Source organism: Elgaria multicarinata, chromosome 4 (assembly GCF_023053635.1).
Source record: "Elgaria multicarinata webbii isolate HBS135686 ecotype San Diego chromosome 4, rElgMul1.1.pri, whole genome shotgun sequence".
Lineage (NCBI taxonomy): Eukaryota > Metazoa > Chordata > Lepidosauria > Squamata > Anguidae > Elgaria > Elgaria multicarinata.
The window spans coordinates 5,121,517-5,133,579 of NC_086174.1; the positions used below are offsets into that span (position 1 = coordinate 5,121,517).

At 48.1% G+C, this 12,063-nt stretch overlaps 1 protein-coding gene across 3 annotated transcripts in view; it reads left to right on the top strand.

The window, feature by feature from the left end:
* EXTL3 (exostosin like glycosyltransferase 3) overlaps positions 1-12,063 on the top strand; it is a 208,354-nt gene that overhangs the window by 110,636 nt on the left and 85,655 nt on the right. For all 3 annotated transcript variants that reach the window (XM_063123729.1, XM_063123728.1, XM_063123730.1), the window contains exon 3: positions 776-891. The gene's annotated coding sequence lies outside the window, so the exon portion shown is untranslated. The remainder of the gene's footprint in view (positions 1-775; positions 892-12,063) is intronic.

Consider the following 12,063-nt stretch of genomic DNA (forward strand, 5'->3'; position numbering starts at 1 on the left):
CTCCTCTGAAGACGCTCCAGCTTGTCTGCGTCCTTCTTGAATTGTGGAGCCCAGAACTGGACGCAATACTCTAGATGAGGCCTAACCAGGGCCAAATAGAAAGGAACCAGTACCTCACGTGATTTGGAAGCTGTACTTCTATTAATGCAGCCCAAAATAGCATTGGCCTTTCTTGCAGCCATATCGCACTGTTGGCTCATATTCAGCTTGCGATCGACAACAATTCCAAGATCCTTCTCGTTTGTAGTATTGCTGAGCCAAGTATCCCCCATCTTGTAACTGTGCCTTTGGTTTCTATTTCTTAAATGTAGAAGACAGAAACTAAATGCACAGTTACAAGATGGGGGATACTTGGCTCAGCAATACTACAGACGAGAAGGATCTTGGAATTGTTGTAGATTGCAAGTTGAATATTCTGCAGTTCAAAGTGATTCAGTTCAGAGTAGCTTTGCTTTGAGTCCCTTGCAAGATGCCATCCAGTGTCGCCGGAACTGGTGAGTGCCTACAGTATGTGGCACAGGACAAAGTCAGGGAGCGGAAGGGGAAAGCTTGTTTTACTCCAAGATACCGCTTGACCTGCTGAATTTATCCAGCCTCTGTGCGGTCGGATGAGTTCAGTCCCTGAAGAAAGCTTCTGTGACTCAACCACTTCGCCCTTTATTGATGGGACGACCGCCAGGCGTCTTTCCGGCCAGCACACGGAGGCACAGCTTTCCTTGCAGAAAGCCTCCGGTCTGTCTCTAAGCAAGTGTCATTTTGTTTGTGTGTTAAACAGGACGCAAAGCCCGGGCGCCTGGCGTTCAGACGACGGAGTTGTCGAGTGGCGAGAGAACCGTGCGCCCGTGATGACGACGCTCTGTGGGCCTGAGACCAAGATCAGCATGTGAGAAGGTACAGCGGGGATATATCGGGGCTGTGGGGCGCAATGCAGTGGCGCAGAGATGTTTGTTGTGCAGAGTCAAAGGCCTTAGCTGGACCTAAGGTTTATCCCGGGATCTTCCTGGGGTCATCCTTGTTCATGTAAATGACACACAGGATATCCTGGGAGCAGGCAGGGACGACCCCGGGATAAACCTTAGGTCTAGCTAAGGCCAAAGTTATGGATGATAGTGGGAGCACAGCAGTCACCCCCAGACTCTCGTGAGCTTTTCCCTCTGCTGCGTGTAGTGGCTGCCCTCACCCACATGCCACATTGCTACGGAGTGCAAAAGTGTGCATGTAAGAATGCACAGCGTTGCCAGCTTGACTGGCAGCCCCAGTGAGTAGCAGGTGCTTGGGATGGGAGTGGCTGGTCTGCCCAGAAGCTGGAGCGATGATGACGCCCTTTGCATCTGCAGACCTGTATCCAAGGTGTCTCCTCAGGATGTCTCTGTACTGCGGCCGCTTGCGCTCAGTCTGGTTCTTCTCTTTCCAGCTGTGCCAGCTTCATCCCTGAAGAAGGCAGGGAGCGTTCCTTGGGGGACAGCTCTAGGCCGGGACCATACAGACCGCTCTGGCCTTGTGAGTCCTCCTCATCCACTTCATGGATAGGTGAGGGACCAGTGGTACGGGGAGTCCCCAAGCCTTACTACAGTAATTTATAAAGCAGGAGTGCAAGAACTTCAGGCCCTGGGCTCCCAATCCATCCATCTGGTATTCACCAGGTGGCCCACTGATCATTTGGCAGTTTTCCATCTCCCTCCCTCCCTGTTCTAAAAGATTTAAATGCCTCTCCTAACGCTTAGTTACCGGCAGTAATTGCTTAAAGCTAAAAGATGCTGGTAGTTTTGGTAATTTAGCCCTGTCCCATTCCCATTTTGCCTTCAACCCTGCCCAGCGCTGGGCCACAGTCCCACAGAGCTTCTCTGATACATAATTGGGCCAAAAGAGGTGCAACGCCTCTGTTTTAACAATTTTGAGCACAGGTAGGGATTTGTGGGTGCACATTTCCACTGGGGATGCGTCCCAGGTAATGGCACCGTAGTAACGCTCTTGGTTTGGCTGACGTTTGCCACTTCCCCAGACTGCTTCACCCAGTAACTAATTGGGCTTCGTTATATTAAGAACATCAGAAGAGCCCTGATGCTGGATCAGACCAAGGGTCCATCTAGTCCAGCACTCTGTTCACACAGGGGCCAACCAGCCATCGGCCAGGGACCAACAAGGCAGGACATGGTGCAACAGCACCCTCCCACCCATGTTCCCCAGCAACTGGTGCACACAGGCTTACTGCCTCGAATACTGGAGATAGCACCCAACCTTCAGGGCTAGTAGCTATTGACAGCCTTCTCCTCCAGGACTTTTTCCAACCCCCTTTTAAAGCCATCTATATTCTCTGCCCTCCGGAAGGAGGTGTTTCTTGCCGCTGGCTCACCCAGGTATAGTTCATCTCTTGGATAACTGCAATGTCAAGTGATGACTTGCACGTCTGAATGAGACACCACAGATAGAGCTTTCGAATCTGCTCCAGGTACTATCCAATGACGCATTTGCACATTTGAGCCAAGTCTTCAAGCGGTGGCTGTTTTATAGCTTCGGCTATTGGGCGGTATAGAAATGCAAGAAATCAATGAATAAATAAAATTGGCAGAGTATGTTCAGAGGAGGGCAACCAGGGGTGTGTTCAAAGGAGGGCAACCAGGATGATCAGGGGTCTGGAAACAAAGCCCTATGAAGAGAGACTGAAAGGACTGGGCATGATTAGCCTGGAGAAGAGACGATTGAGGGGAGACATGAGAGCACTCTTCAAATACTTAAAAGGTGGTCACACAGAGGAGGGCCAGGATCTCTTCTCGATCCTCCCAGAGTGCAGGACACGGAATAATGGGCTCAAGTTACAGGAAGCCAGATTCCAGCTGGACATCAGAAAAAACTTCCTGACTGTTAGAGCAGTACGACAATGGAACCAGTTCCTAGGGAGGTTGTGGGCTCTCCCACACTCGAGGCCTTCAAGAGGCAGCTGGACAACCATCTGTCAGGGATGCTTTAGGGTGGATTCCTGCATTGAGCAGGGGGTTGGACTCGATGGCCTTGTAGGCCCCTTCCAACTCTGCTATTCTACAATTCTATGTCCAGCTGTCTCGTAGGCAGGAGACTGGCATTTTTATTTTTTGCGCAAACCCGGGGGGGGGGGGTCTGACGAGCAACACTCCACTCCATCCCAGTGGCCTTCAGAGCCCTAAAATCTCCCTTTCATTCCTCGCGAGCCATTTTTCACTCAAGTCCTTGCATCTTCTGCTTTCCCCACCAAACAGTACTTCCTTTTCTTCTTCTTCTTTTTATTCTGGAGGAGCTTTGAAGCTCGGTTCCCAAGAGGTCCTGGCGCGCGCTCGGTTCAAACGATTTGACTGCTTTGAGGCCAGGTTGTGGTCCGTTGAAAGGAGTTTGCGGGGGGCGCAGGGAAAGGAGGCAAACGAGTACGGGTTGTAAAGCAAGAAACAGAAATGCAGCGTTGGTTACGGAGGTGAGCGGCGCCCAGCATTCTGGATTTTTAAGGCTGTTGCTGCTGCTGCTTAATGCGTTGCTGTGGGAGGTGTTGCACAGAGATAAAATGCTCCTTCTCGCTTTCAAGCTGACATTGTCAACTGGCGAAGCTCCAGCAGTTGATTGGCCCTGAAGTAAGTATTTTAGGACGTGGATATATTGGGAAGGACAAAAAGGCGTTCAGCAAAAGCACGGAGCTGAAACCTAGAAGCTGCTGCTTCTGCCGCCTTGAGCCCGTTCCCTTGTCTCTCTGTCTATGGATGATTTGCCCACAAAAAAAGGGACCGAAAATGAGCAAGTCATGCAGTTGCTAGGAGCTGTCCTGTGTGTGGCCTTGCTACTTAAACCTGCCACCGTTTATATTTAATTATTCATTTATTTTATTTGTTGCGTTTTTATATACACACACACACCCCGTTGGAACAAAGTGATTTTTTTCTTTGCTTTTCTGGAGCGGGTTTCCTTGCCAAGAGCCTTTCGGCCATCTTATTTATTATTAATTAATTAATTAATTAATTAATTACATTTCTATTCCGCCCAACAGCTGGAGCTCTCTGGGCGGTTCACAAAAATTAAAAACATTCAAAGTATAAAACCACAGTATAAAACCATAATATGAAATACAATATAAAAGCTCAACCAGATAAAAACAGCAGCAATGCAAAATTACAAATTTAAAACACCGAGTTAAAATGTATTTATAGACTGTTAAAATGCTGGGAGAATAAAAAGGACTTCACCTGGCATCTAAAAGCATATAATGTAGGTGCCAAGCGAACCTCCTTAGGGAGCTCATTCCACAGCCAGGGTGCCACAGCAGAGAAGGCCCTGTGATCTTACTACTATCTGTTTGTGGCACGCCGGAGGTTGCTGGAACTTCCATCCACAGTGGATCCTGCATTGGGGATGGGGTGGGGAAATATGTCGGAGTATATTCAGGATGCTTCAGGTTCAGACCCCGACATCTCCAGAAAGCAGGGCTGGGGAAAACTGTGGAGAACTGCTGTCTCTCAGAGTAGGCAAGAGAAGGCTAAATGGGCCAGTAGTCTGACTTCAAATAAGGCAGCTTTATAATTAAGGCAAATAAGGCAAACTTCCTGACTGTTAGAGCAATACGACAATGGAATCAGTTACCTAGGGAGACTGTGGGCTCCCCCACACTAGAGGCCTTCAAGAGGCAGCTGGACAACCCTCTGTCAGGGATGCTTTAGGGTGGATTCCTGCATTGAGCAGGGGGTTGGACTCAATGGCCTTGTAGGCCCCTTCCAACTCTGCTATTCTATGATTCTATGACTCTATAAGAGTGAGAGGAGACAGAATAGCCCTCTTCAAATACTTAAAAGGTTGTCACACAGAGGAGGGCCAGGATCTCTTCTCGATCCTCCCAGAGTGCAGGACACGGAGTAACAGGCTCAAGTTAAAGGAAGCCAGATTCCAGCTGGACATTAGGAAAAACTTCCTGACTGTTAGAGCAGTATGACAATGGAACCAGTGACCCAGGGAGGTGGTGGGCTCTCCCACACTAGAAGCCTTCAAGAGACAGCTGGACAACCCTCTGTCAGGGATGCTTTAAGGTGGATTCCTGCATTGAGCAGGGGGTTGGACTCAATGGCCTTGTAGGCCCCTTCCGACTCTGCTATTCTATGATTCTGTGATATAGTCTGGATGTTAGGAAGGGATCTGGCCTGCCCACTCCCACCTACCTCCATTCAATAAACAGGGCTCTAGTGAAACCAGCAATAACAGCTAGACTAGCTAGTCTTGTAACAGTCATGTGCCAGAACAAGATCATGTGCTCCTGATTCCTAGTGAAGCTTGCAGGTCAGGCTGACACACTGGTCTGATGGTTAAAGGGTCTCTGTTGTGGGTTCCTTTTGAGAGAGAATCTCTCCTTCTCCTTAGCTTGCCTCCTAACTGAACAGGAGCTGGGTCTCACAATAGGGGGTCTTCATTGTGTAGGTGAGTTGGGGAAGGGGGAGCAGGCTGGTAGTTGGGAGGTCCCAGATCGCAGTGGTGGGTTGCTCTCTCTCTCTCTCTCTCTCTCTCTGAGATTTGTGATCCTGTCGCGTTGTTCATAAGCTTCATTGTCAGGATCTTGTAGCTGGAGAATCAAGAAAGTAATCACAGTTAAGATTCAAGGAAAACCAACGGTGAAACGAGTTGGACCTCATCCGTGACAAGGTTACCTTGCAAGTAGGTGGGGGGGAAATCCCTTGCCAGGGTGCCCTTCATTCCCTGGATCTGCTCTGAACACACTGTGATGGGACCTCTTTTAAACCGTCTTTCAGCTCTACAATAAAAACCTTCCTGACCGCAGTTGTCAGGAGCCTCTATACATAATTTAGCCTCCTGCTCCGGTGCATTAGCGCATTTTATAGCTCTCCCAGGCTAGGTGTGCTGGTTAATTTCTCTCTGCTGCCCTTTATCTGCCAGTTTACCGTTCTTTGAGGACATTGCCCTTGCAGAGCGGACGGTGTGGGCCACCTCCCAGACCTCCCATGGGCGAGGCTTAAAGTGGTGCGTCCAAAGGCCTCCGTTGAACCATTTGTGGTTGGAGGGAGGTAAGCAGTTAATTTGCGAGTTGGAGGCAGGGGAGAAAACTTTCAGCACTGCGTCAGTCATAGCAGGGATGGGTATGGAGATCTTGGAAATCGGAATTCAACCTCATTGACATGGAAGAGGTTTTAAGAAGCTCACGGTAGTTGGGGTGCCCTGGGAATGTCAGACAAATCGGGAGGTGGCCATCTCCTTGGGCCACTTGTGGGCTTCTGTGTGAATCATGACGATATGGACTCTCAGTCTGATCCAGGAAGGCAGTCTAATTTATTTATTTATTTATTTATTTTATATACCGCCCCATAGCTGAAGCTCTCTGGGCGGTTTACAAAAGTTAAAAAACAGTGGACGTTAAAAAGTATACAAAATTTAAAACCATCAAAAAATATAAAAACAACAGTATAAAACAGTATCCATTTTAAACAACAACAGTTCTGGGGTCCATTAAAAAACAAACAAACTTAGCATATATTGTTAAATGCTGTTAAATGCCTGGGTGAAGAGGAAGGTCTTGACCTGGCGCCAAAAAGATAACAATGTTGGCGCCAGGCGAGCCTCATCGGGGAGATCATTCCGTAATTGGGGGGCCACCACTGAAAAGGCCCTCTCCCTTGTTGCCATCCTCCGAGCTTCCATCGGAGTAGGCACTCGGAGGAGGACCTTAGACGTTGAGCGCAGTGTACAGGTAGGTTCATGTCGGGAGAGGCGTTCCGTCAGGTATTGTGGACCCAAGCCGTGTAGGGCTTTATAGGTTAAAACCAGCACCTTGAATTGGGCTTGGAAACGTATAGGCAGCCAATGCAAGCGGGCCAGAATCGGTGTTATATGTTCAAACCTTCTGGTTCCAGTTATCAATCTGGCCGCTGCATTTTGCACAAGCTGCAGCTTCCGAACCGTCTTCAAAGGCTGCCCCACGTAAAGGGCATTGCAGTAATCTAATGCTCTCCAGGTATTTATTTAAAACAACAGGATGGAATTTAATAGGGATAAATGCCAAGTTCTACACCTAGGAAAAGGAAACCAAATGCACAGTTACAAGATGGGGGATACTTGGCTCAGCAATACTACAAACGAGAAGGATCTTGGAATTGTTGTAGATCACAAGCTGAATATGAGCCAACAGTGTGATGTGGCTGCAAAAGAAAGGAAAGGAAAGGAACCTCTCGTGCAAGCACTGAGTCATTACTGACTCTTGGAGGGATGCCAGCTTTCGCTGATGTTTTCTTGGCGGGCTTTATAGGGTGTGGTTTGCCGTTGCCTTCCCCGGCTGTTATTACCTTTCCCCCAGCTAGCTGGGTACTCATTTTACTGACCTTGGGAGGATGGAAGGCTGAGTTGACCTGAAACCAGCTCCAGCTGGGATCGAACTCAGGCCGTGGGGAGAGTTTCAGCTGCAGAAACTGCTGCTTTACCGTTCCGCACCACACCACGCTCTTGGCTGCAAAAGAAGCAAATGCTGTTTTGGGCTACATTAATAGAAGTTGCACGAGGTACTGGTTCCCCTCTATTCGGCCCTGGTTAGGCCTCGTCTTGAGTATTGTGTCCAGTTCTGGGCTCCGCAACTCAAGAAGGATGCAGACAAGCTGGAGCGTGTTCAGAGGAGGGCAACCAGGATGATCAGGGGTCTGGAAACAAAGCCCTATGAAGAGAGACTGAAAGAATGGGGTATGTTTAGCCTGGAGAAGAGAAAATTGAGGGGAGACATGATAGCACTCTTCAAATACTTAAAAGGTTGTCACACAGAAGAAGGCCAAGATCTCTTCTCCATCATCCCAGAGTGCAGGACATGAAATAATGGGCTCAAGTTGCAGGAACCCAGATTCTGGCTGGACATCAGAAAAAACTTCCTGACTGTTAGAGCAGTATGACAATGAAACCAAGTCCCTAGGGAGGTGGTGGGCTCTCCCACACTGGAGGCCTTCAAGAGGCAGCTGGACAACCATCTGTCAGGGATGCTTTAGGGTGGATTCCTGCAATGTGCAGGGGGTTGGACTCGATGGCCTTGTAGGCCCCTTCCAACTCTACTATTCCGTGATTCAATTAAAGCTTTTCTTGGCTGCCTTTCAGGGCAGAAGCCCTCACAAGGCGGCTTGCAACAACAATCAAATACATAAAACCAGTTAAAATATTAAAAGCAAATAAAAGCATAAATACAATAAAATAGCAATTAAAAACAATAAATGCCAACAATAAAAACTAGTAAGAACAACAATGGCTTTAGCAGCAACAACAGTCATATCAAGACATGCTACGATGCTATGATTCTGTGTTACTGTATTTGAAGCAGTCCCTCCACACAGTTCTGATCCGCTGTGAAACGCCAAAGGTGGTGTTGAATGAGAACGGGTGCCTTGTGAATTTCAGATCCAGCCACTTGAAACCGAAAAACGAATAAAGGCAACGCGGCTCTTTGAGCCATTGTCAACTCTTCTGAAATTTAGTCAGAATCCCTCACCAGGGCTTTTGTTGTGTATTTCTGTGCCCAGCAAGCCTCACCGAAACCTCTTTCCTCCTCCATCTTCTTTGTTGTCTTATTTATTTATTTATTTGCATTGGAAACAAATCCCGAAGTAGTTTACAAAAGAATACAAGGAGGCCAACCGAAAGACGGATTGGAACGGGAAGGAGGGGAAGCATCCGTGGGTTGGCAGATGGGAGAAGCAAGTGGTGAGGGGGCAGAATGAGACAGATACGGGGTTTGGGCAGCGGGGAGACGTTACTAAGTGGATCTGGCGTTAAAAGCTGAAAATGCTGAAAATCCCAGAGTGCAGGACACGGAATAACGGGCTCAAGATAAACGAACCTTAAAGGCACCCACCATAGAAACAAATTCAACACATTGAACTAAATAGTCATTCAAACTATTATTCTACTCCAAGTATTTTTTTTACTAAAGTAACCTCTTTACAATACAATGCTACTACCACATGTATAACATTTCATTACATATCCATGATATTCAACACCTGTGTAGCATTTCCCCATATAACATTTGCATTTAGTATGCTACACAGGTGTTGAATATCATGGTTATGTAATGAAATGTTATACATGTGGCAGTAGCATTGTATTGTAAAGAGGTTACTTTAGTAAAAAAAAATACTTGGAGTAGAATAATAGTTTGAATGACTATTTAATTCAATGTGTTGAATTTGTTTCTATGGTGGGTGCCTTTAGGGTTCTTTTTTGTACATATTTTCACTACCATTGCCTTTTCTTGTATAGTCAAGATAAAGGAAGCCAGATTCCAGCTGGACATCAGGAAAAACTTCCTGACGGTTAGAGCAGTGCGACAATGGAATCAGTTGCCTGGTGAAGTTGTGGGCTCTCCCACACTAGAGGCCTTCAAGAGGCAGCTGGACAACCATCTGTCAGGGATGCTTTAGGGTGGATTCCTGTGTTGAGCAGGGGGTTGGACTCGATGGCCTTGTAGGCCCCTTCTAACTCTAGTATTCTATGATTCTGTGAAAAGCTCTGTTTGCTCAGGGCAGGGGAAGACGCTGTCCTTGCTGGTACGGCTAGTATTTCATAAATTCAGCCAAAGAGCCAGTGAGGTTCCTCCCCCCCCCCTTTCTTCCGTTGCGTAGGGTTCTGACCTCCACTTCGAAGCTGTCTAGCGGCCAAGCTGATAAACTGCCTGCCGGAGGAAAAGCCAAACACCTGCCGAGCTGTTGAAATGCACACTTTGGAATCTTGTGTTCAAAGAGAGTGGTGCCAAACCACCAATTTTCACCTTCACCGGGTGCAAACGGCCGGTCTAGAGCAAACGGCAAAACCTCCTTGAAGGAAAAAGGGCTGCTTGATGAGGTTTGGAGGAGAAAGATAATCAGCCCCACTTTCGTTTCCTGCCTCCGTTTTGCGCCTGTGTGATGCTTTCACTGTCTCTTCTCTCATGGGCATCTTTAGGACATCCGCCTCCCCCCTCTCCTCCATTCACCAAGTTAGCTTCCTCCATTTTTGTTTATGTTGTTCTTCAGAATCCATTTCTTTTATTTCTTTCTTTTATTTATTTATTAATTACATTTCTATACCGCCCAATAGCCGGAACTCTCTGGGCGGTTCACAAAAATTAAAAACCATTCAAAGTATAAAACAACAGTATAAAACCCATAATATAAAATACAATATAAAAGCTCAACCAGATAAAAACAGCAGCGATGCAAAATTACAAATTTAAAGCACCAAGTTAAAATTTATTTATAGACTGTTAAAATGCTGGGAGAATAAAAAGGCATCTAAAAGCATATCATGTAGGTGCCAAGCGAACCTCCTTAGGGAGCTCATTCCACAGCCGGGGTGCCACAGCAGAGAAGGCCCTGCTCCTGGTAGCCACCTGCCTCACTTCCTTTGGCAGGGGCTCACGGAGAAGGACCCCTGTGGATGATCTTAAGGTCCGGGCAGGCACATATGGGAGGAGGTGTTCCTTCAGATAACCTGGCCCCAAGCCATTTAGGGCTTTGAATGTTAATACCAGCACTTTGAATCGGGGCCGGACCTGGACTGGCAGCCAATGAAGCTGGAAAAGGACTGGCGTGATGTGGTCTCGTCAGCCAGTCCCTGTTAGTAACCGTGCTGCTTTCTTGGGGATGGGATCATCTCCCCCCACCCCCACCCCCATTACCTATTCCTTCTCTATCACTCACGGTCTTTCACCTTTGGCAAAGTCACTCCACCGCTCTTCTAACCTCTTCACGTGGGGCTCGGCCACGTCGTTTGGACCAAACTCCTGCGGCCCAGGGCTGAACTGCAGGGCAGTTTCTAACCTGGGCTTGCAGGCAGCTCCACGCTTTGCTGTCTGTGGTGAGGAGAACGGCCTCCCGGATGCGAAGCCCGTGAACAAACCTAAAGATGACGTTCCTTTTCCCTTCCACGTTGCCATTTTAAGGCCACAAACGACTTGCACAACTTCTGTTACTGAAGCATTGAAAAACGAGTAAGGGCGTGATCCGATCCGCATAGTCACCGGTCTCCGGAATCGGAGGCTGCTGACGAACCTAAACATCCCCCTTTGTGCTCCTGTCGCCCTCCATTTTTGCCTTGATGGGCAATTTCACCTGTCTAGACACAGCTTCGGAGAGGAGGGAAGGAAAGGGCCTGGAGGTCCAGTGGGAGGCTATGTAAAGCAGCTTCTCCGCTCCCCAGGACCGCCTACTTTTTGCCCTCCCTGCACTCCGCATTTCTGAGCACGGAGATGTAGCCAGTGCAGCGAGAACTGATCATAGACTAGTAGAGTTGGAAGGGGCCTATAAGGCCATAGAATCCAACCCCCTGCTCAATGCAAGAATCCACCTCACCATAGGCATGCACAACACATTTCATTAGGATGTGCATCCAGGGATTTTTTTTTAAAAGGCAAACACTTATTGAAGCACATTATTTTTATTAATTTATTTATTAAACACTGTAGTCACTGGAGCGTGTTCAGAGTATGGCAACCAGGATGATCAGGGGTCTGGAAACAAAGCCCTATGAGGAGAGACTGAATGAACTGGGCATGTTCAGCCTGGAGAAGAGAAGACTGAGGGGAGACATGAGAGCACTCCTCAAATACTTGAAAGGTGGTCACACAGAGGAGGGCCAGGATCTCTTCTCGATCCTCCCAGAGTGCGGGACACACAATAACGGGCTCAAGTTAAAGGAAGCTGGATTCCGGCTGGACATCTGGAAAAACTTCCTGACTGTTAGAGCAGTACAGCAATGGAATCAGTTACCTAGGGAGGTTGTGGGCTCTCCCACACTAGAGGCCTTCAAGAGGCAGCTGGACAATCATCTGTCAGGGATGCTTTAGGGTGGATTCCTGCATTGAGCAGGGGGTTGGGCTCGATGGCCTTATAGGCCCCTTCCAACTCTATTATTCTATGATTCTATGCCTACTCTGTGTTCAGCTTGCCTGACCAGGGAAGGACCATTGAAGGTGCGGGGGGTTGGAATGAGGACACACCCCTCAAGCCCCAGCATTGGTGGGGCTTTGTGGTGACACTGGCTGGAGGAGGGTCTTACAAGGCGATATTTGCCTTTGGGGGCCCTCTTCCTGGCGTCTTTGAA